General features: G+C 48.1%; 1 long non-coding RNA gene across 1 annotated transcript; it reads right to left on the bottom strand.

Moving 5' to 3' along the window:
- Positions 1-19: 19 nt before the first annotated feature.
- Positions 20-27,094, bottom strand: LOC142291434 (uncharacterized). Its single transcript, XR_012750480.1, has 3 exons — positions 27,005-27,094; positions 2,211-2,308; positions 20-107 (listed from the first exon to the last, which is right to left on the bottom strand). It is a non-coding gene; the product is annotated as an uncharacterized LOC142291434 (long non-coding RNA).
- Between the last annotated feature and the right edge of the window lie 807 nt (positions 27,095-27,901).

Below are 27,901 nucleotides of genomic sequence, written 5' to 3'. Positions count from 1 at the left end.
ATGCCCTTGATGCTAGAAGGTCTGATGTGCCTACGATGTGTCCTTTAGCTCAGGGCTGTCCGCTGCATCCTGGGGTAACTCATTGGAGGGAGACTGTAAGTCTGGACCTTGATGAAGAAGAAAAGTGTCAGTATACAGTCAGATATATACTGAAATTACATTTATTTATTTCTTTTATTGACTTATATAGCACCATTAATTCCACAACGCTTTACAGACTGGTATCATATCCTGTAGGTAATGCAGAGTTTTGGATGGGGGATTTTTTATACATTCCCTTCAATCTTCTGACTTAGATTTTTATTTCATAATGAAGTTCCACTGAGATGAATGGGGAAACCGGGGGGACAGGAGTGAGCTCAGGCTATTAAAATGTGTAAATCTGTCAAATATTCACACTTTAAAAGGTTGAAAATGCTAGAAAATTCAATAAAGTGTTTTAGCAGGGGGCATGTCAGCTTTTAGTGGCTCAGTATCAATATACTAATTTACTATTACTGAAGAAAGAAAGTAAAAAGGTGAAGTTATACCAATAATTAATAAGGGTAAGAAGGGAGAACTGTGCCAAAGAACATAGAGAATAATTAGCACGGTTTCATGAAAACAGGTTGTGCCTAACCAATCTGCTTTGTTCTATTAGTTAGAAGAATTATCTATTATTCTTGGGGGCGGTTTTCTCCTGAAGATTGACAGTTCAGACCAGTGTCATGATAGCGCTGTATGGCTGAACTGTGCGCTCTCCCATGTTGCAAGAACAGGCAGTTATACTTGTGCAGCATCAGAGAAGTACAGAATGGAGAGGATTTACAAATTACGAAGTTGCTTGTTTTTGTTAATAGTTTGAGATTTTACTGATTTAAACAGTTGAGAAAGCCTCTTTAAAAACATCAAAACTGTTCAGGATGCTATTGGGGCATGTCTTTAGGATGCTCTGCGTTATTATCCTATGAACAATTTCCCCTTGGTAAACACTATAACATAGCACTAGATTAAAATACCCATATCTTTAGAATTCTAAAATCATAAGAACATTTAAGATTAACAATAACAACAAAATGGAATTTACGAGGAGCACCAGAAATAAAATAGGTAGTAAAAACTGGACAATTTTTATGTGGTGACAGGCCCTCTGGTTTTCCATCCCTTTCCTATAATTCACATTTAATCTGTGTGTGTGCTGAAAAACAAATAGGAACGCATATGTGTCGCCCAAGGGACATCGATCCACCTTCAGGGACGCCACAGGGTCTTCTTCTGTATATTTGGCAAACAGGTATGTCAGTTTTGTTATGTGTCGTGACACCACTCACGGCTTGTGGTCAGGCACATGGGTTACCGCCACTGCAAATTTAACGAGCGTCTGGGGTTGATGGGGTCTGCAGTCAGATGGTGTGGCCTCCCGTGAGTGAGGCTGGCCCCAGGGGCCCGGGTGGGTAGGATAGTGGGTCAGGAATAACTCAGGCTCAGTCCAGAAGTCTTTCAACTGCTCTTTACTCACTTTTGATGTTGATGTGGTGAGCTGGCCTGGGCGATGCTGAGATAAACCAGGTTGAACCAGGGCTCCTTCAGGCCAGTCTGAGGGTAACCATTAACTCGCCTTCCTAGCACTCTTTGCTCGGATAACCCCTGACTTGAAGTCTATCCAGGGAAGTCGCTATTGCCTTTTCTCCCCTTTTTGGAATGTTTGCCGGCAGCGTGGACCAGGTGAAATGGCTTCTGGCTCTGTCTCCTTATGGGTCCCTGCGTTGTTGCTGAGGCTCAGACTCTGTGTGTTTGATGAGGTACTTGTAGTACCCTCACCGGCAGGTTTAGCAGATCAATAAATTGAAGTCTACTCAAGGGACCTGTACCCCATACGTGCCTAGTCACCGGCAGTCCCCATACTCGACTGACTCTCTCTCTCTGCCTTTCTGACTGACTGACTCGTAACCGTTCTCCTCGCTAACAGCTACTCCACGCGCAGGGTCTGACTAGTGTGAGCGCGCGTCTGCGTCTCCTAGCAATCACCGCTCACCACTACCAGACTGGCTCACTCCACTCCTTTCCTTTCAGCCTATGCATTTTAGCTCCCAGGCCCTCCACTACACCCCTTGACAAGAATTGAAGGCCAGACCCCTTTAGGGACTGCCCAAGGGTCCCATCTAATAATGTTGGTGACCTGGTTGCTATGTGTTTGTGCGTACACACCTCATTCCGGCCATTAGGATTACCTGGAAGTACTGTCCCAGCATGGGTGCAGTACTCAGTGGTGCCTGACCAGGTCAGGGGTGCCACATTCCTGCTTGGTTATCAACAGCACGTCCTCAGGCTGCAAAGACAAGAAAAGCATAAATACAAATTTTCCCACACAGGGGAGACATTTACATATAAACATACCAGTTACCATACCACCACCACCCACGAGTCCTTGACCCAAGACCCGGATAAGGAATGATCACCAGTCCTTCTGGTGACCTGGTTTCGGCCTGGTCTGCCATAAACCATTCTGATGGCAGTCCTCCTGGTGGCGTAGTGTAGGCCCTATAAACAGGTGTACCTACTTCTTTGTGTTGAAGAGCAGGCCCCATAAACAGGAGTGCCCCCCTGGTGGTGCAGAGACATGCCCCTCAACAGACAGACTCTGGGGTTGGTACCACTAGGGTAACTTTTTACACTGCGAGAGTTTGTGGTTATAGCCAGTTCATAACCTATGGTCCATTTAGATTAAATGCCCTTAACCAGGTGCTAAATAAAATAAATAATTAAACAGTTTGCGCAAAAGTCTTTGCGGGCACATATTTTCTTGAAAGTTACTTTAAACTTTAAAACATTTTAAACTTTCCTTTTCAAACATTTTAAACTAAATAGACTTCCTAAATGGATTTTCGCATACCAAGATCAGTGCCTGGTACATTGGTGCACTGACCCTTGGAAGCTGTGTCTTGGGCGTCCCCTGGCGGTGGCGACACTGGAGACCTGGTTAAGTGGTGGAGGTGGAGCCTGGGCTGACTATGGATTCCCTTGGACACTGCACTACGTCCAAGGCAAACCAGCCTCTCTCTCCCATATGCCTCATGAATTCCACAACATCCCCCACATACAAATCACGACCAGGGTGACCTCTTTGCAGATGTGACTGCACGTCCCGCCAGGACACAAAGATTCCCTCCTTTACTCCGGCCTCTATTATGAAGCCCCACCCTGTTTTGCAATTAAATTTCTCTACTACTCTTAAGTGGAGGGGACCTCTAGCCTGGTGTCTGGCCCGCCGCAGGGACTGCTGCTCTTGCAGGTCCCGGGCCTGTAACTCATCACTTTCTGATAGGGCTTCACAAGAGGGTGTGGGTGTCTGGCTCTCACCCGGCGTTGCTCTCTGCGGGCTGGTCTCTACATCGACATCACCTGGTCATCAGCGGGCAACCAGGTAAAATAAGTGCCGGGACTAAATGCGACCAGTTCTCTCTACTTGGCGGAGGGTGCTGCGACCTCTTCTGGTCGGTTGGGGAACAGCAGTGCGACATGTCCTCCCTCTCTCTCAGAGGGTGTTGCAACCCCTTCCGGTCGGCTGGAGAACAGCAGTGATGGCAGCTGGACCTCTTCTCCCTCCCTGGCGGAGGGTGCTGCGACCTCTTCCAGTCGTTGGGGGGACAGCAGCGCGGCCTCATGGCCTCCCTCCCTTTCAGAGGGTGCTGCGACCTCCTCCGGTCAGGCAAGTGGCAGCTTGTTGATCAGATACCTAGCAACCAGGTGTGCTGGGAGAAGAGCATCCAGTTCTCTCTTTAGCTGAGCAAGTACTATGTCCGCTTCAGGTTGGGGCGCAGAAACTGGTTCCTCAGTCAGCGACTGGGGAGCTCTGACCGCCTCAGGTCTGGGGGCAGGAGCCGGATCCCCAGTCAGCGACTGGGTCGCTGGGACCATCTCTGGTCTGGGGGTAGGAGCCGGATCCCTAGTCAGCGACTGGGGCGCTAGGACCATCTCTGGTCTGGGGGTAGGAGCTGGATCCCCAGTCAGCGACTGAGGCGCTGTGACCGTCTCTGGTCTGGTAACTGGAGCAGGAGGCGTTGTGACCTGGTCTGGTCTGGCTGCGGGTGTCGCAACAGGTGTCGCACCGGACGCTGCACCGGACGCTGCACCGGCTTCTGATGATACTGCCGGTGGGGTCAGCATACCAGGTAGGGCAGGGACGGCTTTGGACTCACCCTGGGTCGTACTGGAGAAATCCAGAAGCAGGGTCGCTGTTGCTAACGGTGGCTCAGATTGAGCATGGGCGGCGCCTCCAGGTGGACCTCTTTGCACAGCCAACCACAGGTTTCTGATAGCTGTTAACATCCTCTTCCTCCAGGCGGCTACCTCTCGCATCCGCTGCTCCTCCATACAGTCAGCAATTCTCTCCACTTCTGCTCCCAACTCCTCTGCAGTCATGGGCCTTATCCAACCCTGCTCCCTTTTGTCACCTTCTGCTGATGCCATCTTGCCTCTACCTTTGTTCATCAGGTTCTTGTCAGACTTTGGTTTTAGTTTCGTTTTTGGTTCTCCTCCCACAGGACTGGGACGTCCCAGCAGTCCGGGGACAGATCTACCCCCATCTCTTCCTTTCACTGTGTCAGAGGGCTCTCTCCATACTGGGACTGTCACTCCTCTCCGTGGGCAGTTACTTCTCCTGCGCGAGCTGCAGCTTCTTGATGATGTACTTTCAGCGGTGGCTAAAATGGCGGTGGTTCAAATTTTTCAGTCAGACCGCCAAGGCACACTGTCACCCCTCTAAACGGGTCTAGTCCCCGATCCTGTTCGTGATGCCAAAAAAGGTGTGTCACCCAAAGGATACCGATCCAGCTTCAGGGACGCCACAGGACCTTCTTCTGTATATTTGGCAAACAGGTATGTCAGTTTTGTTATATGTGTCATGACGCCACTCACGTCTTGTGGTCAGGGACATGGGTGACCACCACTGAAGATTTAACGAGCGTCTGGGGCTGATGGGGTCTGCAGTCGGATTGTGTGGCCTCCCGTGAGTGAGGCTGGCCCCAGGGGCTCAGGTGGGTAGGATAGCGGGTCAGGAATAACTCAGGCTCAGTCCAGAAGTCTTTCAACTGCTCTTTACTCACTTTTGATCTTGCTGTGGTGAGCTGACCCGGGCGATGTTGAGATAAACCAGGTTGAACCAGGGCTCCTTCAGGCCAGTCTGAGGGAAACCATTAACTCGCCTTCCTAGCACTCTTTGTTCGGATAACCCCTGACTTAAAGTACCATGGGATCTATCCAGGGAAGTCACTAATGCCTTTTCTCCCCTTTTTGGAATGTTTGCCGGCAGCGTGGACTAGGTGAGATGGCTTCTGGCTCTGTCTCCTTATGGGTCCCTGCGTTGTTGCTGAGGCTCAGACTCTGTGTGGTTGGTGAGGTACTTGTAGTACCCTCACCGGCAGGTTTAGCAGATCAATAAATTGAAGTCTACTCAAGGGACCTGTACCCCGTACATGCCTAGTCACCGGCAGTCCCCGTACTCGACTGAGTCTCTCTCTTTCTGACTGACTGGTAACCGTTCTCCCCCGCTAACGGCTACTCCACGAGCAGGGTCTGACTAGTGTGAGCACGCGTCTGCGTCTCCTAGCAACCACCGCTCACCACTACCAGACTGGATCGCTCCACTCCTTTCCTTTCAGCCTCTGCATTTTAGCTCCCAGGCCCTCCACTACACCCCTTGACAAGAATTAAAGGCCAGACCCCTCTAGGGGCTGCCCAAGGGTCCCATCTAATGGTGTTGGAGACCTGGTTGCTATGTGTCTGTGCGTACACACCTCATTCCGGCCATCAGGATTACCTGGAAGTACTGTCCCAGCATGGATGCATTACTCAGTGGTGCCTGACCAGGTCAGGGGTGCCACACATACTCACAGATGTCTGAAATTCCCTGTCCTGCTGGCCAGGTCCCCTTCTGATTTCTTCTCTTTGCACAACTAGATGATGACATTTTTTGAACATTTTTCTTTGCAAAATTGTTCTGCCTCAGCCAGATTGGATGGAGAGAAGGAATGAGTGTGTAGCGCCCCAGGACCTGGTTGCCACAACAGCATTGCCCCTCCAAAGGGTTAATGCTGAGCCTGGAGGTAATTGGGGAAGTCATTTGGCCAGTAGGTACCAACATCCAACGCAGTTTCTCCCTCAGGCCAGCAGAGGGAGCTCTGAACCTGGAGTTCCAGGGAGCATTCCTCAAGCCTGAACTGAGGGAGGAGTTAGTGTTCAGTCTGTTAGGAAAGTTGGAGAGTGAAGACGCAGAGTAGTGCTGTCCTGTGGACTGAGGCCTGGAGCTGGAATAGCTTGGCCCAGTAAAGCAGGATTGGCAGAGAGGCACAGAAGAGAATTAGACATCGGAGTCTGTGGTTGCCAGGGTGTGAAACCCTTCCCTGGTAGCCGAATCCGAAGGGCAGGAGAGCTGCAAGCCCCTGGCCCATAAGCAACCTGAAGGTACAGCTGCATCATCAGGGCCCAGTGTGGACTCCAGCAGAGAAGCACCAGAAAGGGCCTGCTCAGCCTACCACACAGGGAGAGGGACATACCACTGGTCCCAGCAGCAAGAGGGCCATTGCTAACTCAGAGTGCAGGCTCCTATGAAAGCAAAGGAAGAACAGGGAGTAGGCCACATACTCAGCTGGCCAAAAAGAGCACCCCAGTTACTTCCAGGCTGGCCGGAGCCTTCTACCACCTGTAACGGTCTCCCAGGACTAACCGTTTATCCAGTAAAAGAGGAGAAGGTAAAGAGACTGTTGTTTGTGTCCGGTCCTTTCACCACCCTGTCGGCCCTGCACTACACCGCAACTACATCGACACTTACAAGCACCAACAGTTGCCCCGGGGCACCGCTCCACCTGTGGGGAGCAGGACCATCCAAGCTGCCATTCCACCAGCCCCGGAGGCCCCATACAGCAGCGGCGGCTTATTAGCCGCAAACCACAGGTGGCGTCACGAATATTATAAACTTTAAGCACCCCCACTGAAGCCATATTAATTGACTCCCGCCAGGGTCACGGAGTCGGGCCCCGCCACCACTGACTACCCCCCGGACTAGTCCGGCCCGGCACCGGGTGTCCCATAGCCCTGGGGTGGGCGAGTCAAGTGAACCTGACGGGGTTGATGTCAGCTGTGAATTAACTTCTGGCATCAAGCCCAGGGGTTAATAATGGATAGGTGTCTATAAGACACTCCCATTACTAACCAAGCGAGTGTAGAGTTAAAAAATACATATACACAGGAAAAAAAGTTTATTTCAATAAAGACTCCCCTTCACTCCCTCGTTCACCAATTTATCAATTCAAAAAAATCTTTAGTCTCGAGTCTTTTGCAGCTTCTAATAGGTTTTCCGTTAAGTTTGCCCTGTATTTAGCTTCAGCCATCTTTACATTAAGCCTGACCAGGTTCCCTGTAACTACTGAGGAAATGCATCACCACAACATGATGATGCTATCACCATGTTTGCAGTTGGGGATGGTGTTTTCAGGGTGATGTGCAGGGTTAATTTTCTGCCACCCATATAGTTTCGCATTTAGCCCAAAAAGTTCTTCTTTGGTTTCATCTAACCAGAGAACCTTCTTTCACAACCTAAATTTCCCTACATGGCATGTGAAAGAACATGCTCTGATCAGATGAGACCAAAGTAGAACTTTTTGGGCTAATGGCAAAACTCTGTGTGATGGAAAACTAGCTGTAACGCCAGCATCTCTACACTGACCCATTGCCTCCTCCTGACAGGGAAGCTAATGTGTTTACTACCGCAGCCGGCCATCAGTGTCCTTTCCACTCCTCTTGCCTGCCCCATCCAGAGAGCTTTCTCTGTCCCAGGGCCTTCGCACGTTGCGCAGGTCTACTGGGAGGATCTTTAGGGCACACATGCACCATAAAGTGTCCCCAGTCTACAGTATGGCTGGAAGACTCTGTATATTTAAGGTGCATTCCCAGTAGGGAGGTGCCTGAGCAATTAGGTTCCTCATATGCTCTGTTCCGCTAGCTTATACAGTCGTCCTGTTAGTCTTCTAAATTGATCCTGCTAATTATTCCAACTCCATCCTGGCAAAGTTAGGGTGGAATAATGAGGCACTGGTAGCTACCTTCTGGGCAGGTCTGTCTGGAAGTATCTAGGAAGAACTGGCTGGTCAGGATATCCCTGCCACCCTAGACGATCTCATTTCCTTGGACACCTGGATCCATCTCATGTTCCAGGACTGGCCTAAAGAGGTGATCTGTGAGAAGAGACCTCTGTGCCTGGCCCCATGCATCCAGAGAACGGTGACTTCCCAGTCTTCGGCACCCGTGTCCGCTCTTGACCAATGTAGGTCTCATCAGTTCATGTCCCTTGAAGCCAGGAAACTCCCAATCTGTTGGAGAGGCTGCCCTGAGTGAGGATAACTCTTCTGCTCCTGTTGTGTGGAGACACCCGATTCTCTGAGATGGCCATCATGGACTCCAGCTTGCAGGAAATTTAGTACAGCAAGCCATGGTGAATTGGAATCTGATTTCTTTCCAAAGTCTACAAAGTCCTTTTGTACCACCCGGTGTTAGTCGGGCTGCTCGGATCCAGGATCGTGGCTCGAGGGGGGTCCGGACCCGGCTTGGCGGACACTTTTATCCGAAAAAGGGGGTTTAATTTACAGGGGAGAAGTTCGTGACACCACCTGCGGGTTCCGGTAATGGAAGTACCGCCGCTGCTGGAGGGAGTACCGGGGCAGATGGTGTGGAGAAGCAAGGTGTCAGTCCCTCCTCAGGTAGGGAAGGCCCCGGAATAAGGGTGTTGGTAGTTATTTGGGAGGACAGGGTGCAGGGATCAGGGTACTCACTGCGGGTGAGATTTATAAAGTAGACACACACACTATGGGTAAACCAAAGTCTCTGAATGCCACTGCCGCTGCGGGGAGCCCGTCCAAGTACGCGGTCCCACCGGTGTCACTTAATGATGCAGTGCCGTCCTTTAGTTTTGTGTCCATGTGGGTCCCTATAGCTTGAAGCTGTAAGGTCCCATTCTTCAGTTTTTAAGTGAAGTCTTGCTCCTAAGGGCTGGCACTTGGGACTTCAGTGGGTGGCTTTTTCTGGAAAACCCTGTCCCCCACGTTGTGCTGATGCCCTCAGTCTCTGAGCTCTGGGAAGGTCCCTGAAGGTCCCCTTCCTCTGCAGATTAATTGCCAGAACATTGAATTGGCTCCTAAGCTAAGGTCCTGTACCCCGTCGTGCTCGGTACCGGTCAGCTCTGTGGGTCCCTCTTTGGTGCTTGCAGTCCCTCCTAGACCGCATCTGTTGCACCCCAGACCAACGTCCATGAACCCGGTCACCGACTCCTCTGGTCCCAGACCACTGTCTGAGATCCAACTTCGGTCCTTTTAGCTCCCTGGGAGCTAACACTCCCCAGCTCCTCTCTCTTTGAGGGCTCTTTCTAGACTCACTTCATTCCTCCTACCATTCTGCCTGACTACTAGGTGGGTGGCCCTGTTCCAGCTAGACCAACCCAGTGGTGTGTCTGACAGGTCATGATGTGAGGTGTTGGTTGGGGTTTGTGGTGCTGATGGAGGTGACACCGGTTTCTGGGAACTTGGAACCATGGGGGGTAGGTCCTGCACCCTGGGGGAAAGGATGCAGTTCCCTGTAGCACCCTGATGTATTCAGGGGCGCTACATTTTGATGGTGTCATCCGTCAATGGAAAGGACCTGTCCGAATCCTTATACTTTGATGCCGAGTAGGTGGAACTAAGAGTAGGGATTTTGCATACAGGGAACATCTCTTTTCTGATACTTCCGAACCTATCTCACCTTGTCCTCCTGGGATCACCTTGGCTGTGTGTGCAAAAAATAGATGTGGATCTGCACCAGCGCTGTACGACCTGTTTACAATCTTGGGAAGGAGTGGATTAGAAGCAGTATTCCCTTAGTAAGGCTCTGGTCCTGGGTGCTCGCTGATGAAACAGGATAGCTGGAGGTGTGTGGAACCATATAGAAAAAAGTCCAGTGGCACACCGAATCTTCGGTAAAAAAACATTTCTTTTTTTATTAAATTAAGCGGTGCATATTAAAAAGGCAGTAAAGGAACCAGGTGCAGGGTCCCAACCGTGGAAGCGTGTTTAACGCGAAACGGCCGTCGTCCGTAAGGGATCCTGCACCCGGTTTCTTTACTGCCTTTTTAATATGCATTGCTTAATTTAATAAAAAAAGAAAAGTTTTTTTACCGGAGATTCGGTGTGCCGCTGGACTTTTTTCTATATGGTTCCACTCACCTTGGCTGTGTACAACAAACCCATTCTGGACTGGAGATTGGGGTAGGTTCTCCATTGGAGTCAGGCTTGCTATGGAGGGTGTCTCAACTCTGTACAACAAGTCCGGCTTCCAGTGACACCATCTAGCCTACTGGGTTTGCCTTTTGCCTATCAGTCATGTGTTGATGTCTTTGACAAGAAGGAAGCAGAGATGTTGCTTCCACACAGGCTGTAATATTGTCCCATTGACTTACAGTGACAAGCAAAAGGGTAACAATTATTTGAACTTTTGACTTTCAGGCTCTAAAAGTCACCATCCACTACAGTTTTGAGTGTGAGACTATCTTTATTTTATAGACAATCATCTTGGCTATCTCATAAATAAATTTGACTTGCAACTATTTAGCAAATGATTAGTTATGCATATTCTTGTCATGTCACTCCATTGTTTTTGATTGGTGTTTGAAATAGCTTTTCCTTACTGTATACTATAAATTACAATCTGTTTTCAGATTCCCTAACAGTTCAGTGTGTTATTAGTTAATTCCTAAGCAAAAGTCACTAATTCGAATCGAGGAGTAGCTATGAAGATTTCCCAAGAAAAGAGGAACAGCTTCATCCAGCTCATTGATAGCAGTCTCTCGGCCAAGAAAATTACCAAACTGCATCATGTGGGTGCTATGACAATTGGAAGAATAAGAAATGAAGTCTGTTCATCCATTCAAAGCCAAGAGGTAGATGTCCAGGCAAAATATTGGAGCCAACAAGTCGGCTCATGCCAAGGTCTATCAGCTCTGGTGCAACAAATACAGCAGGGGAAGTGGCTTGTATGCTTCGTAATAGTGAGATCACAGACTTCCATGCAGGGACCGTGCAATGCACATTACACAAGTCTGGAATGGTGGCCCAAAAAAAGGTGACAAAGCCTCAATTTCAATATCATCATAAGAAGTGTCAGCTCAAATGGGCAAAAAAGTACGAAAAGTGGGCAGCAGAAGACTGGAAATTAATGATTTGAAGCGATTAGGTGAAAGTCAATAGACTAGGCCCTTATGGGTGTAGATCCGGAGCAAACAAGGGAAAAAGAGGCTAGCAGATAGAGAAATTGAAGGAATTGTCAAGTTCAGTGGAGGAAGCCTGATGATATGGGCGTATTTCACAGCCAAATGTGTGACCAGGATGGTTGGTGATCTCAATGCTGAGGTATATGTGAGTATCCTCCAAGACAAATTGTTTGGTATACCATAAGTACTGTATGTTCCAGTAGGACAACAACCCAAAGCATATGTCGGGATTAGCGAAGAAATGGTTCAATGACAATGAAGTATAGTTGCTGGATTGCTCCCCACAATTTTAAGACTTCAATACGATAGAAAACTTGTGGGTAGAGATGAAGAAAAAGCTTTATGCATATCCAAATGAGTCGACCAGTATACACCAACAATGGGGACGTGTAGGAGATACCTGGGAGGGATTAGATTTTGGTTGAGACATACTTGATTCAGATCGAGAGCATGCCTAGAAGGATTCTGGCAGTTTTGAAAGCCAAAGATGCATTTATAAACTACTAACAAAATAAAAATTTAGATTTTCAGAAGCAAAACAGTAACAATGAAGTGACATGACAAGAATCTGCATAACAATTCATATACTAAATAGTTGCAAGTCAAATTTATGAATGAGTTATGATATACATATATGAGATATACAGTACAGACCAAACGTTTGGACACACCTTCTCATTCAATGAGTTTTCTTTATTTTCATGACTCTGAAAATTGTAGATTTACATTGAAGGCATCAAAACTATGAATTAAAACATGTGTAATGAAATACTTAAAGTGTGAAACAACTGAAAATATGTCTTATATTCTAAGTTCTTCAAAGTAGCCACCTTTTTGCTTTCATTACTACTTTGCATACTCTTGGCATTCTCTTGATGAGCTTCAAGAGGTAGTCACCGGAAATGGTTTTCCAACAGTCTTGAAGGAGTTCCCAGAGATGCTTAGCACTTGTTGGCCCTTTTGCCTTTACTCTGCGGTCCAGCTCACCCCAAAACATCTCGATTGGGTGAAGGTCTGGTGACTGTGGAGACCAGGTCATCTGACGTAGCACCCCATCACTCTCCTTCTTAGTCAAATAGCCCTTATACAGCCTGGAGGTGTGTTTGAGGTCATTGTCCTGTTGAAAAATAAACGATGGTCCAACTAAATGCAAATCAGATGGAATAGCATGCCGCTGCAAGATGCTATGGTAGGCATGCTGGTTCTGTATGCCTTCAATTTTGAATAAATCCCCAACAGTGTCACCAGCAAAGCACCCGCACACCATCACACCTCCTCCTCCATGCTTCACAGTGGAAACCAGGCATGTAGAGTCCATCCGTTCACCTTTTCTACAAAGACACGGTGGTTGGATCCAAAGATCTCAAATTTGGACTCATCAGACCAAAGCACAGATTTCCACTGGTCTAATGTAAATTCCTTGTGTTCTTTAGCCCAAACAAGTCTCTTCCGCTGGTTGCCTGTCCTTAACAGTGGTTTCCTAGCAGCTATTTTACCATGAAGGCCTGCTGCACAAAGTCTCCTCTTAACTGTTGTTCTAGAGATGAGAAGGTGTGTCCAAACTTTTGTCTGTACTGTATTTATGAGCCAAAATGATTGTCTAGAAAGCTAATGTAGTCTAATGCTCAAATCTGTAGTGGATGGTGATATCTGAAGCTTGAAAGTCAAAAGTTCAAAACATTGTTACCCTTTTGCTTGTCACTGTACTTCAAGGATCCTTGCTTCCTGGAGGCCATATCTGTTCCCTAACAGTGATAGAGTCAGAAACCATCATCAAAGAGAATCTGTCTAGAGGAGTAATTCAAATATCACCCTCTCCGGCAGGCGTGTCTTTTCTTTGTGAAAAAAATGATGTAATTCTTTGGCCTTGCATTGATTATAGCAGGGTTGGTGTCAGCACCCGGCAAACCCGGTCAAATACCGGAGCCCTGAGCTGCCGGGGGGCCCACTCGTGGTGGCAGGAGTGGCGCACCGCTACTCAGGGGGGCCCGGTGCCCACACTGTCACTGCCTCCCTCCCCCCCGCTGAGGATCGCGCTTTCAATTGTATCGGCATCGCAGGTGCCAATACAATTGAGAGCAATGATGAGAGACGGAGCAGGGCACTGCCTCTCTTATCATTCTCCCCGCTGTGACTGTCGGCACTCTGACAGCTCTGCAGCAGAGCGCGGTGACGTCATCACTGCGCGCCTGCAGTGAGGTCAGAGCGAGCGAAAGCAGTGGACGCGCCGAGGAGACTGGAGCAGCGGGGGAATGAGGAGAAGTGAGTATTAATCACTGTATGCTACACGAGGGTGCCTACTGCTATCTGTCTCTGCACTGTGCTGTATACATTACTGTGCTATATACAAGGTGTATACTACATGAGGGAGGGTGCCTACTGCTATCTGGCTCTGCACTATGCTGTATAATTGCTGTGCTATATACAAGGTGTATAATACATGAGGCAGGGTACCTACTGCTATCTGGCTCTGCACTGTGCTGTATACAGGCTGTCCTATATACATGCTATATACTATATGAGGGAGGGTGCCTACTGCTATCTGGCTCTGCACTGTGCTGTATACATTGCTGTGCTAAATACAAGCTGTATACTACATGAGGGAGGGTGCCTACTGCTATTTGGCTCTGCACTGTGCTGTATACATTGCTGTGCTGTATACAAGCTGTATACTACATGAGGGAGGGTGCCTACTGCTATCTGGCTCTGCACTGTGCTGTATACAGACTCTCCTATATACAGGCTATCTACTATATGAGGGTGCCTACTGCAAACTGGCTCTGCACAGTGCTATATATACTGTGCTATATACAGGCTGTCCTATATACAGGCTGTATACTACATAACGGTGCCTAATGCTATATGTGTCTGCATTGTGCTATATTATATAGGGGCTGTATACTACATGAGGATGCCTAATGCTATCTGGGTCTGCATTGTGCTATATGGGGGCTGCTTAATGTTATTTGGGGGCTGCATAGTACCATATTGGGGCTGCATAGTGCATATGGTGGCTACATAATACTAAATGGAGGACTATGGGGGCTTCATAACACTATATGGAGGAATATGGGGGCTGCATACTACTTTACCCCCAGAGTTGTATGTCCCCTCCACCCAGTGCTGTATACTTCCTCAGAGTTGTATGTCCCCCCCACCCCAGAGCTGTATACCCCCAGAGCTGTATGTCCCCTCCACCCCAGAGCTGTATACCCCCAGAGCTGCATGTCATCCCCCACCTCAGAGATGTTTGTCCCCCCACCTCAGAGTCACTGCCCTCCTCTAGAGCTGTATGTCCCCCATTGCTGGATACCCCTTTCCTCAGTAATATGTATTCCCGCCAGTAATATGTTTGTCCCCAGACTGTCTTGTGATGTATATACAGTGTTAGTGTGCTCTATGTGCGGCCATGTCTGTTAGACAAGCTGGGAGGTGAATGAGGCTGTTGCCGGCTTCCCTATATTAGAAATATATATACAGTATAAATATATAAAAATAATGTGTGTGTGCATGTATGATGTGTATCTATGTATGTCAGTGTATATGACTGTGTATAGATTTGTCTATCTATATGTGTTTTTGTGAATTTCTCTTTAAATAAGTATATGTACGTATGCCTGTATGTGTATATATCTGTGCATGTCTAAGGGCTAATGCGCACGTTGCCGAATTTCATGCATTTACGCTGCGTATTGCAATGCAGCGTAAATGCATGTGTCCTGCGTCCCCTGCACAATCTATGAAGATCGCATGAAAGAGCACATGAAATCGGCTTTTTTTCTGCAGAAACACTGCATCCATTATGCAGTATTTCTGCAGCGATTTGAAGCGCACATGTGCTGTCAAATCCCTGCAGAAATTTCTGCAGGGACACGACACAATGTGCGCACACAGCTTATGTGTGGATAGGGCCCACTGAGACTCTTTCGCCCAGGGCCCACAAAAACCTGGAGCCGGCCCTGAATTATAGGCTTCTCAATCAGATCATGGTAAAGAGCATATATTCTTTGCTACTAATTCCAGAATTGTTTGACCGTCTAAGAGGGGCTAAGATCTCCACCAAGCTTGATCTTAGGGGAGCCTACAGCATAATTCGTATTTGTCAAGAAGAATGGAAGATCACTTTCAACACTCGGAACTTGTCTGCAAATGCTCCAATGGCCTCCTCCTTCGGACATTAAAGCAATTCAACGGTTTATAGGATTCGCAAACTAATATTACCAGTTCATTTCACGTTTCCCGTCTATGACCCCTCCGATCTCAACAATTATCCGCTTGTGTGCAAAGGCCTTCTCTGCTCCCGTGCATTGTAGGCTCAAAGTCAATATAGAATTCATCCTGGAGATGGATGCTTCGTCTTCTGGGGCTGGAGTGATTCTCACACAAATGTATTCCTCTAGTCGAGTGGTGGCTTGTGGCTTTTTATCCAAAACTTTTTCTGCCTCTGAGTGCAACTATTCGACTGGGGATCATGAGTTACTGCAAACTAAAATGGCTCTAGAGAGGTGGCAGTATCTGCTCAAGGAGGCTATGCATTCAGTCATTAATTATAAAGATCAAAACAACCTAGCCTACCTTCAATCCGCAAAGGCTAAATCCGTGCCGAAATTGATGGTTTCTGTTCTTTGCTTACTTCAACTTCATCCTTCATTTTCATCCAGTAGATAGAAACATCAAGGCAGATACCTTCTCTAGGTCACTGCTACCCTAGGACCAGGAGGACAAGCACTAAGATATCATTGATCCCACTAAGACCATTACGCTGGCTATGGTGGACTTTTTTCAAACTCTTCCAGTGAAGACCTTTGTGCCAGAGTCTGGTAAATAGCAAGTCTTGTTGTGGGATCACTGTTTTAAGATGGCTGCTTATTCTGGGCAGAAAAAGACCATTCAACTCATTTTAAGGGATTACTGGTGGACAACCATGTGGAGGGAAATTCTGGAACTTGTTTCTACTTGCTCTTCATGCGCATTGAACAAGACTCCCAAACAACGACCGTCTGGACTGCTTCTTCCACTCCCTGTTCCTTTGGCTCCTTGGCAACATATACTGTAGCTATGGATTTTATTGGACCTACCATTATAATCTGGGTACGCTATCATCTAGGTGGTGGTAGGCCGCTTCTCGAATATGGCCCAATTTACTCCACTGCCTGGCCTTCCATCAGCTTCTGTGCAAGCAAAAGAGTTCATCCAGCATATCTTCCTCCTACATGGGTGCCCAATTCACATTGTGTTGGACAGGGGTGTTCATTTCATGTCTAGGTTCTGTAAAGCAACTTGTAGGCTTCTGAATATATCCTTGGATTTCTCATCCGCATACCACCCAAAATTCAAAGGCCAGGTGCAGTGGGTCAACAAGATTCTGATAAATTTCCTGTGACATTTCACGAAGGTGCACCACATTGACTGGGTCAAGTTATTGCCATGGGCAGAATTCTTGTACAGTAATCATGTAAGCGAGGCTGCAGTTAAATCACTTTTCTTTATTGTCTATGTTCACCAGCCTAACATTCCTCTTCCTGTGTTAACTGTTTCTGGTATTCCAGCAGCCAATACACTCACTTGGGATTTAATTAAAATCTAGGAGGATACTAAGGCTGCCCTTTCGAGATCTTCAGAGTGGATGAAAAAACATGCTGACAAGAAGCGAAGAGATCTGCCGCATTTCCATCCAGGGGATAAGGTATGTCTCTGCTTGAAATCTATTTAGTCTCAAGGTCCTGTCTTATAAGTTAGGTCCACGCTTCATCGGCCCCTTCGAAGTCATTAGGCGATTCAACGCCGTGTTCTATAAGTTAAAGCTTCCTGCCTCTTTATGTGTGCCCAATTCTTTTCATGTATCTCTACTCAAGCCAGTCATCATGAGCCTTCTTCAAGGATCTTTGCTCCACACCAACACCTGTTTGCTCTGAAGATGTCTTTCAAAGAAACTAAAGTGCAATGTGGTTTCTGTCTGAGCTGCTGGACGAAATCAAATAGCCGAATGGTTGTAGGTAATGCAGAAGGTGGTTTATTCAATGCGTTTCGAAGTGATCCTCATTTCTACCTCAGGAAAGGCACTGCCCTTTGGAGGTCTAGACACAGATATTCAATGATGAACCAATTAGGGGACTGTGAGGCCCATTGTAAAACCTTCAGCTTTCCCCTTTTGAGGTAGTCTATTGTGGATTTTGACATGTGCTTAGGATCATTATCCATTTGTAGAAGCCATCCTCTTTTCATCTTCACTTTTTTACAGAGGGTTTTAAATTTACATCAAGAATTTGTTGAGATTTTATTGCATACATTCTTCCCTCTACCTGTGAAATATTACTTATTCCATTGGCTGCAACACAACCAAAGTTTGGACACACCTTCTCATCTCTAGAACAACTATTAAGAGGAGACTTTGTGCAGCAGGCCTTCATGGTAAAATAGCTGCTAGAAAACCACTGCTAAGGACAGGCAACAAGCAGAAGAGATTTGTTTGAGCTAAAGAACACAAGGAATGGACATTAGACCAGTGGAAATCTGTGCTTTGGTCTGATGAGTCCAAATTTGAGATCTTTGGATCCAACCACCGTGTCTTTGTAGAAAAGGTGAACGGATGGATTCTAAATGCCTGGTTCCCACCATGAAGCATGGAGGAGGAGGTGTGACGGTGTGGGGGTGCTTTGCTGGTGACACTGTTGGGGATTTATTCAAAATTGAAGTCAAAATTGACAGGACAATGACCCCAAACACACTTCCAGGCTGTGTAAGGGCTATTTGACTAAGAAGGAGAGTGATGGGGTGCTACGCCCGATGACCTGGTCTCCACAGTCACCAGACCTGAACCCAATCGAGATGGTTTGGGGTGAGCTGGACCGCAGAGTGAAGGCAAAAGGGCCAACAAGTGCTAAACCTCTCTGAGAACTCCTTCAAGACTGTTGGAAAACCATTTCCAGTGACTATCTCTTGAAGCTCATCAAGAGAATGCCAAGAGCGTGCAAAGTAGTAATCAAAGCAAAAGGTGGCTACTTTGAAGAACCTAGAATATAAGACATATTTTCAGTTGTTTCACACTTTTTAAGTACTTCATTCCACATGTGTTAATTCATAGTTTTGATGCCTTCAATGTGAATCTACAATTTTCAGAGTCATAAAAATAAAGAAAACTCTTTGAATGAGAGGGTGTGTCTAAACTTTTGGTCTGTACTGTGCATATATATATTTCAGTTAAACTTTAAATTAAGCCAGAATTCTTGTACAATTTGCTTAGTAGATTGCTGCTATTATGCTTTTCATGGTGGTTTGAAATCATACAATGCTTCTCTGTGTAAGGGAATTATAGTATGAAGATTATAATCCCAGATTGGCTAATATCATGTAATAAAGAACATAATAGCCATCTGAATCTGCAGCTATTGATGCTGCCTTCTAAATATGCAGGTTCCTGAAGTTATACAAGGCAGTTGAAACTGAGTGACACTGGGGATTCATATACTTGTATTTGCTGTATTTTTTGTTAGCTGCTCTTGGCTAATCAGCTAATATTGCAGTTTACCTATCTCTATTTTATTCTCCCTTTAAATTTCTTCAATTTCCCAAGCAGTACTGGTGAAAGTGGGCAACTTTGAAGTATCCTTCCCACCTAGATATTGCTATTTTGGGAAATGCCTTGTGATTTCTGAACTCCTACAAAGTATTATAGAAAAGTATATGCACTGTTGGATACAGAAATTAACTTCAAGCTCTCAGAAATGTTTCTTCTGTCCCCGACTGCAGTCACAGTTCCAGCTTGTGATGAGTGAGGTCAATTGTGCTCGGGTGCTCAGTACTTGTTAAGAGCAGTTGAATAATTGGATGGGGGCGACTCAAGCACCTGAGTATTATGGAAGCCAATGGGGAACTGTTAGGCCGGCGTCACACGCTACGATATATCGGGCAATATGTCATCGGAGTCACGGATTCCGTGACGCACATCCGGCATCGTTAGACATATCGTAGCGTGCGACAACTACGAACGACTGTGAACGAGCAAAAATACTCACCTTATCGTTGCTCGTTGACTCGTTGTTCATTTTCAAAATGTCGGTCCTCCTTCTGTGATCCGGTTGTTCATCGTTCCCGATGCAGCACACATCGCTCCGTGTGACACCCCGGGAACGACGAACACAGCTTACCTACGTCCCGCCGGCAATGCGTAAGGAAGGAGGTGGGCAAGATGTTACGTCCCGCTCATCTCCGCCCCTCCGTTTCTATTGGCCAGCTGCTGTGGGACGTCGCTGTGATGCCGAACGTCCCTCCCCCTTCAGGAAGAGGATGTTCGCTGCCCACACCGACGTCGTGCAGTAGGTAAGTGTGTGTGACGGGGGTTAACGACTTTGTGCACCCCGAGCAACTAATTGCCCGTGATGCACAAACGATGGGGGCGGGTACGATCGCTCGTGCAATCGCACGATAGATCGTCCCATGTGACGCCGGCCTTATGGATGGTATTTCTGTTGGTTTGGCTGTTGCCGGTTGTGAAGAGGTTAAAGGGAACCTGTCAGCAGAAATTTCCCCTAAAACCTAACAGATTCCCCCTCTGCAGCTCCTGGGCTGCATTGTAGAAAGGTCCCTATTATTATTGTGCCCCCTTTCTGACCAAAAAAAAGAGTTTATAAAGAGGTACCTTTTTGGCTTCGGATTCTATAAATCTGACACGGGGGCGGGCAGCCTGATGGCCGTTATTCTGCCCCCTGGTCCTGTATGCCGCCCCCATCGCTGATTTCCATACTTTTGGACGCCGCCCACTGCTCCAGCCATCCCCGCGCATGCCCAGTGCCAGTCTCACGGGACTGAGCACTGTGACTGCTGGTGACGTGTGCGCAGGCAAGTGATTATAAGCGGGACTGTGACTGTTATCAGCAAGTACCCGCCCATAATCTCGTGAGCGCGCAAACCTCACCAGCGGTCACACTGTGCTCAGGGTAGTGCTAAACTGTATGGGCTGCTTCCAGGGATGACGTCCCTCTGTCACGTGATAGTATTTTGAACACGCCCCTATCACGTGACAAAGGGACGTCATCCCTGGAAGCAGCCCATACAGTCTAGCATCTACACTGAGCACAGTGTGACGCTGGAGAGGTTTGCGCGCTCACGAGATTATGGGCGGGTACTTGCTGATAACAGTCACAGTCCCGCCCATAATCACTTGCCTGCGCACACATCACCAGCAGTCACAGTGCTCAGTCCCGTGAGACTGGCACTGGGCATGCGCGGGGATGGCTGGAGCAGTGGGCGGCGTCCAAAAGTATGGAAATCAGCGATGGGGGCGGCATACAGGACCAGGGGGCAGAATAACGGCCATCAGGCTGCCCGCCCCCGTGTCAGATTTATAGAATCCGATGCCATAAAGGGACCTCTTTATAAACTCTTTTTTTTGGTCAGAAAGGGGGCACAATAATAACAGGGACCTTTCTACAATGCAGCCCAGGAGCTGCAGAGGGGGAATCTGTTAGGTTTTAGGGGAAATTTCTGCTGACAGGTTCCCTTTAAGATTCTTCCTGAGGATGTTTCTGGGCTCCCTCTAGTGGCGAGTGCTGGAAGTGAGTCAGGTTCTGTGCTTGTCAGTGAGACAGGTGCGGGGCTTAGCTCTAATCCCAGTGGGCCAATTATATCTAGCCCTCGGTGTATAAAGGAAGAGATTCTGCCTCAAGCTGACGTCGGTGATATTTTTCCTATGTCAGTTTTTCTCCAGTGAACATGTCTGGAACACCAGTTTCTCCTGTCACGTCGGCTGTGTGCCTGTGACCCACTGTACATTTCTCCAGTGTGCTCCAGCTTGTCTTTTTCTCTTAGATATCTCCAGTGTGTCTGCTACAGTTTGTCTGCTTCTGTGGATTAAATTTTTGCCTTTTTTCCTAGTCATCCTGATCTCGCCTTTTGGAGCCTTTTGGCGGTAACGATATCACCAGCGTGCATACCTGCCCCCATCTGTTGTGCGACACGGGCAAATCGCTGCCCGTGCTGCACATCGCCCGGACCCGTCACACGCACTTACCTGCCCGGCGACGTCGCTGTGACCGGCGAACCGCCTCCTTTCTAAGGGGGCGGTTCGTTCAGCGTCACAGCGACATCACAGCTGCGTCACTGAACCGCCGCCCAATAGAAGCGGAGGGGCGGAGTTGAGCGGGACGTAACATCCCGCCCACCTCCTTCCTTCTGCATAGCGGCCGGGAGGCAGGTAAGGAGGGCTTCCTCATTCCTGCGGTGTCACACGGAGCGATGTGTGCTGCCGCAGGAACGAGGAACAACTTCGTTACTGCTGCAGTAACGATATTTCAGAATGGAACCCCATGTCACCGATCAGCGATTTTGCACGTTTTTGCGACGATGCAAAATCGCTCATAGGTGTCACACGCAACGGCATCGCTAATGCGGCCGGATGTGCGTCACCAATTCCGTGACCCCAACGACTTTGCATTAGCAATGTCGTAGCGTGTAAAGCCACCTTTAGATAAGTGCTTTGTGTTCTAGCCTGTGACTGAACAGTTATCATGCATTTTTCTCTTATGTGTAATGTTTATTTGTCATTTTATTTTGAAGTGCTGTGGGGACTGTTCATTCACAGTGAAAAAGTGCATAGTAGAGTTTTTTCTCATCATTGGTGATGTCACGCGCATGCACAGTAGCGCAAATCTCGCACTTAGAGCCTAGAGAGTCAGCGGGAACCCACACATGCACGGTGGGGCAAAATGGGCTCAGGATGACTCAAGACCCTGGATACCTGATGCCTCTCAACCAGACGCCGGGAGCGACAGACAAGTGGTACTGAGGAGTTGGCCAACCCCAGTGCAGGAGATAAAGACGGGACAGGGGCTGTTCAAGGCTAAGGGGAACCCCGAACCGTAACCTGACCCCCCCCGTCTAGGGCCCCCTCCACTCCAGCGCCCAAAGGCCACTACCAACTCAGGAGGGACCATTGTAGTCGACACCCAGGTCAAGTGCTCCAGACCAAAGCCAGCCGAGTACACTAAGTACTACATGCTCCCCAGTACCTTTTTGGATCCGACCACCGTGCAAACAGACTGATCCCCACTGGGTAAGTCGGGGTTGGTCGGAAGGTCCCCGGAGAACTTAGTGAGTCGGACTGGCTTCAGGAGGGACAGGTGTAATGTGTCGGCTATGTGGAAGTGTGTAGGTATAGCCAGCCAATAGACCACCGGGTTGAGTTGTGCCAAGACCTGATAGGGACTCAGGTACCATGGCGAACACTTGGCGGACTCAACCCAGAGTTTGATATTCCGTGCAAATAACCAGACCCAATCCCCGGGAGCAAAGGAAGGGGCCGCACGGCGATATCTATCGGCTGTTCTCCGCATCCTCTCTTTAGAGACCTGTATTGCAACCTTTGTCTTGTCCCATACTTCCCGAGCCTGGACTACCCAATCCGCCAAACAATAGGAGAGGCGGAGGAGACTGGTATGGGGACAGGGGCACGGGGGTGCTGACTCTTATTCAGGACAAACGGGGTTTGTCCCGTCGCCTCTGCCATGGAGTTATTGATGGCAAACTCTGCCCAGGGCAACAAGGATGAGCAGTCGTCATGATGCACAGAGACAAAATGATGAAGATATGTAAGCATCGACTGGTTCATCCTCTTGACAAGACTATTAGTCTCCAGATGGTAGGAGGTGGAGAGATTTAGCTCTATCTCGAGCAAGGAGCACATATCTTTCCAGAACTGGGAGACAAATTGGGGCCCCCGGTCACTAACGATCTTGTCTGGTATTCCATGCAAGCAGAAGACATGCTTGATGAAAAGGGATGCCAGTGCCCTGGATGATGGTATATGTGGCAGAGGGATCAAATGAACCATCCTGGAAAAATGGTCAGGACCACCCAGATGATCCTATTGCCCTTGGACTGGGATAGGTCCCCAATAAAGTCCATCGCCACCATCTCCTAAGGGCGGTAAGGATGCAATAGATCAGGGCTCTCTGCCTGAAAGGACGGTTCGTGGCACACGACAAACATGCCAGGACGTAATTACGCACGAGTCGTGGCCACCAAAAGGATCTCTCTAGGAGCTCCTGTGTCTTATTTACCCCGAAGTGACCTCCTAACTTGGAAGTGTGGGCCCAAGCTAGCATCGCCACCTGCTGTTCAGGAGGCACATAGGTCTTTCCAGGGGGTACCTGACCCAAGGACACAGGAGAGACCGTCCTCAAGCTCTCAGTGGGGATAATGAGGCAAGGCTCCTCCTCCTCATTCTCTGTATACATGGACCTAGAAAGCGCATGCGCCTGCGCATTCTTCTCTCCCGATAAGCAATGGAGGACAAAGTCAAAGTGGGAGAAGAAGAGGGACTACCTAGCTTGTCTGGGGTTCAGGCGTTTGGACTGACTGCAAGTAGAACAGGTTCTTATGGTCCATGTATACCAAGAACGGGTGCTTTACTCCCTCAAGTAGGTGCCGCCATTTGGAAAATGCCAGCGTCATAGCCATCCCAATCTCCGATGGAGTAGTTCTTCTCGGCGGGGGAAAACGTCTTTGATGAAGAAAAAGCAAGGACAATTTCGCCCCTGGCGGTCCTTTTGGGAAAGGACAGCCCCTGCACCTACTTTAGAGGCATCTACTTCTAGGATGAAGGGCTTCTCCACATCCGGATGCTGGAGGATGGGAGCCCCGGAGAAGTGGGCCTTGATGGAGGTGAAGGATCGAGGGGTCTCCTTCATCCAGGCTTTGGGGATAGCACCTTTTTTGGTCAAGGCTACTATGGGCGCGACTAAGGTGGAATAGTGAGGTATGAACTTGGGAATAGTAGTTCACGAACCCCAGGAAACGCTATACTGCCTTCAGCGACTGGGGCTCGGGCCAGTTCATAGCAACCTCCACCTTAGCAGGATCCATAGCCAATCCTGAGCTGGAGATTATATAACCCAGGAAACGTATGGACTCCTGCTCGAAAATGGACTTCTCCAACTTAGCATAAACTGCATTTTCGCGCAGCCGACCTAGTACCTGTGCCACATCCTCTTGGTGAGTTGCTTTATCTGGAGAAAAGATGAGGATATCATCCAGATAAACAACTACTGAGGGCTGGAGTAGGTCGTGGAAGACATCATTCATGAAGTCCTGGAATATCGCCCTGTTACACAATACGAAGGGCATGACAAGGTACTCATAATGACCGTCCCTGGTGTTAAAGGCGGTCTTCCATTCGTCACCGCTTCGGATCCTGATGAGGTTGTAAGCCCCCGTAGATCCAACTTCGTGAAAATCTTAGCTCCCCGCAATCGATCGAATAGCTCCAAGATTAAGGGGAGAGGATACTTATTCTTGATGGTAATAGCATTCAATCCCCTATAATCTATACACGGCGGGAGATCGCCTTCCTTCTTCTGGACGAAGAAGAATCCCGCTCCAGCCGGAGATGTGGACTCTCGTATAAACCCCCGCTGCAAATTGTCCCTGATGTTCTCGGACATGGCCTTTGTCTTGGGTACCAACAGGGGATAGACCTTACCCTGGGGAGGCTCGGACCCTGGAATAAAATCTATCGGTCAGTCATAGGAGCGATGTGGAGGTAACGTCTCCGCTGACCTCTTGGAGGAAACGTCTGTGAACGGATGGTAAGGGTTCAGCAGAAAACACTCCTCCACGGTCTTAGACAGGCAGGTTCCCAGGCAGATGGCACTCCAACTAAGGATCTTCCCTGTACCCCAATCGAACTGGGAGGAATGTTGCCTCAGCCATGGGAGTCCTAACAACCATCCAACCCATCGGTCATCACTAGAAACGAGATGGTCTCCCGGTGACCCGATGTCATGGTAAAGGTCACTGGGACGGTCCAGGGAGAGATAACATTGGGAAGGATGGACTCATTGACAAACCGGATGGGGATCGGCTTGGGCAGCATTACAAGGGGTACTGAATGCAGACAGACAAAGATGGAGGAGATGGAATTCCAGTCTGCATCGGAGTCCACACATGCCTTAACAGGAACTGATGTGTGACCATAAGCCAAATGGCCATTGTATGTTAATTTAGATGCAAAGCGGACATGTCCAGCGTCCTTCCCTGACGGACACTAGACACGGCTGTTTCCCGACCTCTTAGGGCACTGGTTGGCAAAGTGACCTGCCTGCTTGCATGCGAAACAGAATGGGTTTGCTATGAACTGTCTGGACCTAGCTCCTCTCTGCCCAATCTCCATGGGTACAAGTTTCGGGTCAGGGTGCGTTGCCGAAGCCAACAGGCTGGAGAAGGAGAGGGCTAACCACACACGAGGACGACTCTGTGCACGCTCTAACTTGTGCTTAGAGTGGCACGTGTCAATCCTCATGGCGAGGGAAATCAAGGCCTAAAAGGTAGGTGGCATCTCCCTGGTGGCCAAGGCATCCTTGACATGCCCCGACAGCCCTCTCCAGAACACCGGCAACAGAACACTTTCCGGAACTCGATGGCATAGGTAGTCACTGGTGCTGTACCCTGGACCAGGTCCAGGAGACGCAAGGCAGTGTCGAGGACCACTTGAGGGCCCAAAACCACACCCCTTAACGCCTCCAAGAAATTCGTAGCCCGGTTCGTCACTGGGTCTCCTCGCTCCAAAAGTGGCATAGCCCATGCCAGTGCTCGATCAGCAAGGAGCGATATTACAAAGCCCACCTTGGCTCTCATTTAGAGGGGTACTGAGAGGCCAAGAGCTCCAGCTGTATTGAGCACTGGTTTATGAAACCTCAACACGCCTTACTGTCCCCAGAGAACATAGTGGCGAGAGAAAGGCATCGAGTGGACTGCGCCGCTGAGGAAACCAGTAAGGCAGTATGGCCGACGGCCTGGGTTGCAGCCTACTTGACCAGGGCTGTTACATCCACAACTGGAGAGGCCTGCACGACAGCAGATAGGCGAGCCTCCAGTTGTTGGATGTATCTCTGCAGGTGTTGCACATCCGCCATGTCCGGAAGACCTTTGGCGCGAGCGTACTGTTATGCGGAGAGGACGATTGGAGCAAAATTTATAATAGCCCAATCATCACCCGAGGTCCTCCGAGCAGATGACAAAGCTGCAAGGAGACAGGTGGTCGGATGCAACAACTACAGAGAGATAGAACATAAAGGAGTAGTGGTGTTAATGGCACACCACTACATTCAGCACGTCCCTGTTAGCTGCAGAGGGGACGCAGGATCGGTCACGTGCATAGGGGCACGACAGACCAAGGAGGCAGCCCAGTTAGCGTCACTGGGGTACCTAGGGAAGGTAGGACAGAAGCTGACCCTAGGTGTGCCGAGCCACGGGTGTCTTGGCGCAACAGGCAACGTTCGCCTTGCCCTGCCTACCACTGTCCTATACACACACACGCTAAGCGCCTGCCACTTGCACTGCAGACTTTAGCACTACTGGACACAGACATGTATAAATGACGCTTGCGCGCCGATAGGCGTGGCCCAGGGTCTTTTAAAATCTAAGCCCTGCCCCAAGCCAGACGTCAGATGGCAATGGCTCCGGCCATATCCATGGTGAAAAATTCATAGGGTATAGTGACAGTTAGTTGCTACTGGTCGTAACCGTGGATACCGAAGCTACTGTAATGCCTTGCATTTGAGGTAAAAGATATAGCTTATCAGGAGAACTATACTACACTTCTAATTGGAGGTATTTGCTAATAATATTAATAATACACCTACTACATACTGGGATAGGATCTTGGAGATGCGAATAACCCTTTATACTATAGTAAGATTTCATGACAACCAAAATAATGACCCTTTCATGGCTTACCTGTATTTAAAGACATTTCAGCTAATTTTAGGGGGAGGTCAGAAGGTGTTACTCCGGCTGGAGAACCTAGTATATCAGGCAGTGCATTTCTTCGTCCTGTCCTTGCTGAGGAAGCAAAATCCAATACAGGCTCTACCTCTGTCATTGTTACCTTGGTGCAAAGAAGAAATGCAAAATTGATTATATTCTAAGCATTTAAAAATTATAAACAAACGAACACGATATTCACAATTGTAATTAAAATTTACGTCAACCCTTGAACACCATTTTACAGTATACATCTAATGTAAATGTAAACAGCTAGTTAAGAACTGCCAAAAAGATAGTTACTGAAAGGATTCATTAGCTCTCCTGACATGTCTGGTTTAGTAAATATTTGCATTCAACATAACTTAACAATTAAGATAGTTAATTGTTTTGTTCATCCTGGAAAGTATAATTAAATTGTCAACTGGGAGTCACCATGCCCATTGGCAATACTCTGTATCCCTACGTAGTTTGTCACTGTCATGATTAATTGAATAATGTCAGACAATGTAGTATTCAACTTGACAATACAAATGCTGGTGCCCTGTTTTCAAGGGTGGGTAAAAGAGGAACTGCACAATGCAGACTTCTAAGAAAAGATTCTCCACCATTGTCTGTCTCTAAAATTGTTCACTGACACTCTTTACCATGTATTCATCCTGGGTTGTCACCTATATTAGGCTGTAAAGATTTAGTGTCAATTGTGCTGGATGCTACAGGAAGGAATATTTGGCCAACTGCTATTTATAGTGTATACAGTCATAACCAAAAGTGTTGGCACTCTTGAAATTGTCCCACAAAATGAAGTATTTCTCCCAGAAAATTTTTGCAATTACACATGTTTTGTTATACTCAAGTTTACTTCCTTTA

Source organism: Anomaloglossus baeobatrachus, chromosome 2 (assembly GCF_048569485.1).
Source record: "Anomaloglossus baeobatrachus isolate aAnoBae1 chromosome 2, aAnoBae1.hap1, whole genome shotgun sequence".
NCBI lineage: Eukaryota > Metazoa > Chordata > Amphibia > Anura > Aromobatidae > Anomaloglossus > Anomaloglossus baeobatrachus.
This window is presented reverse-complemented; position numbering and strand designations above follow the sequence as displayed.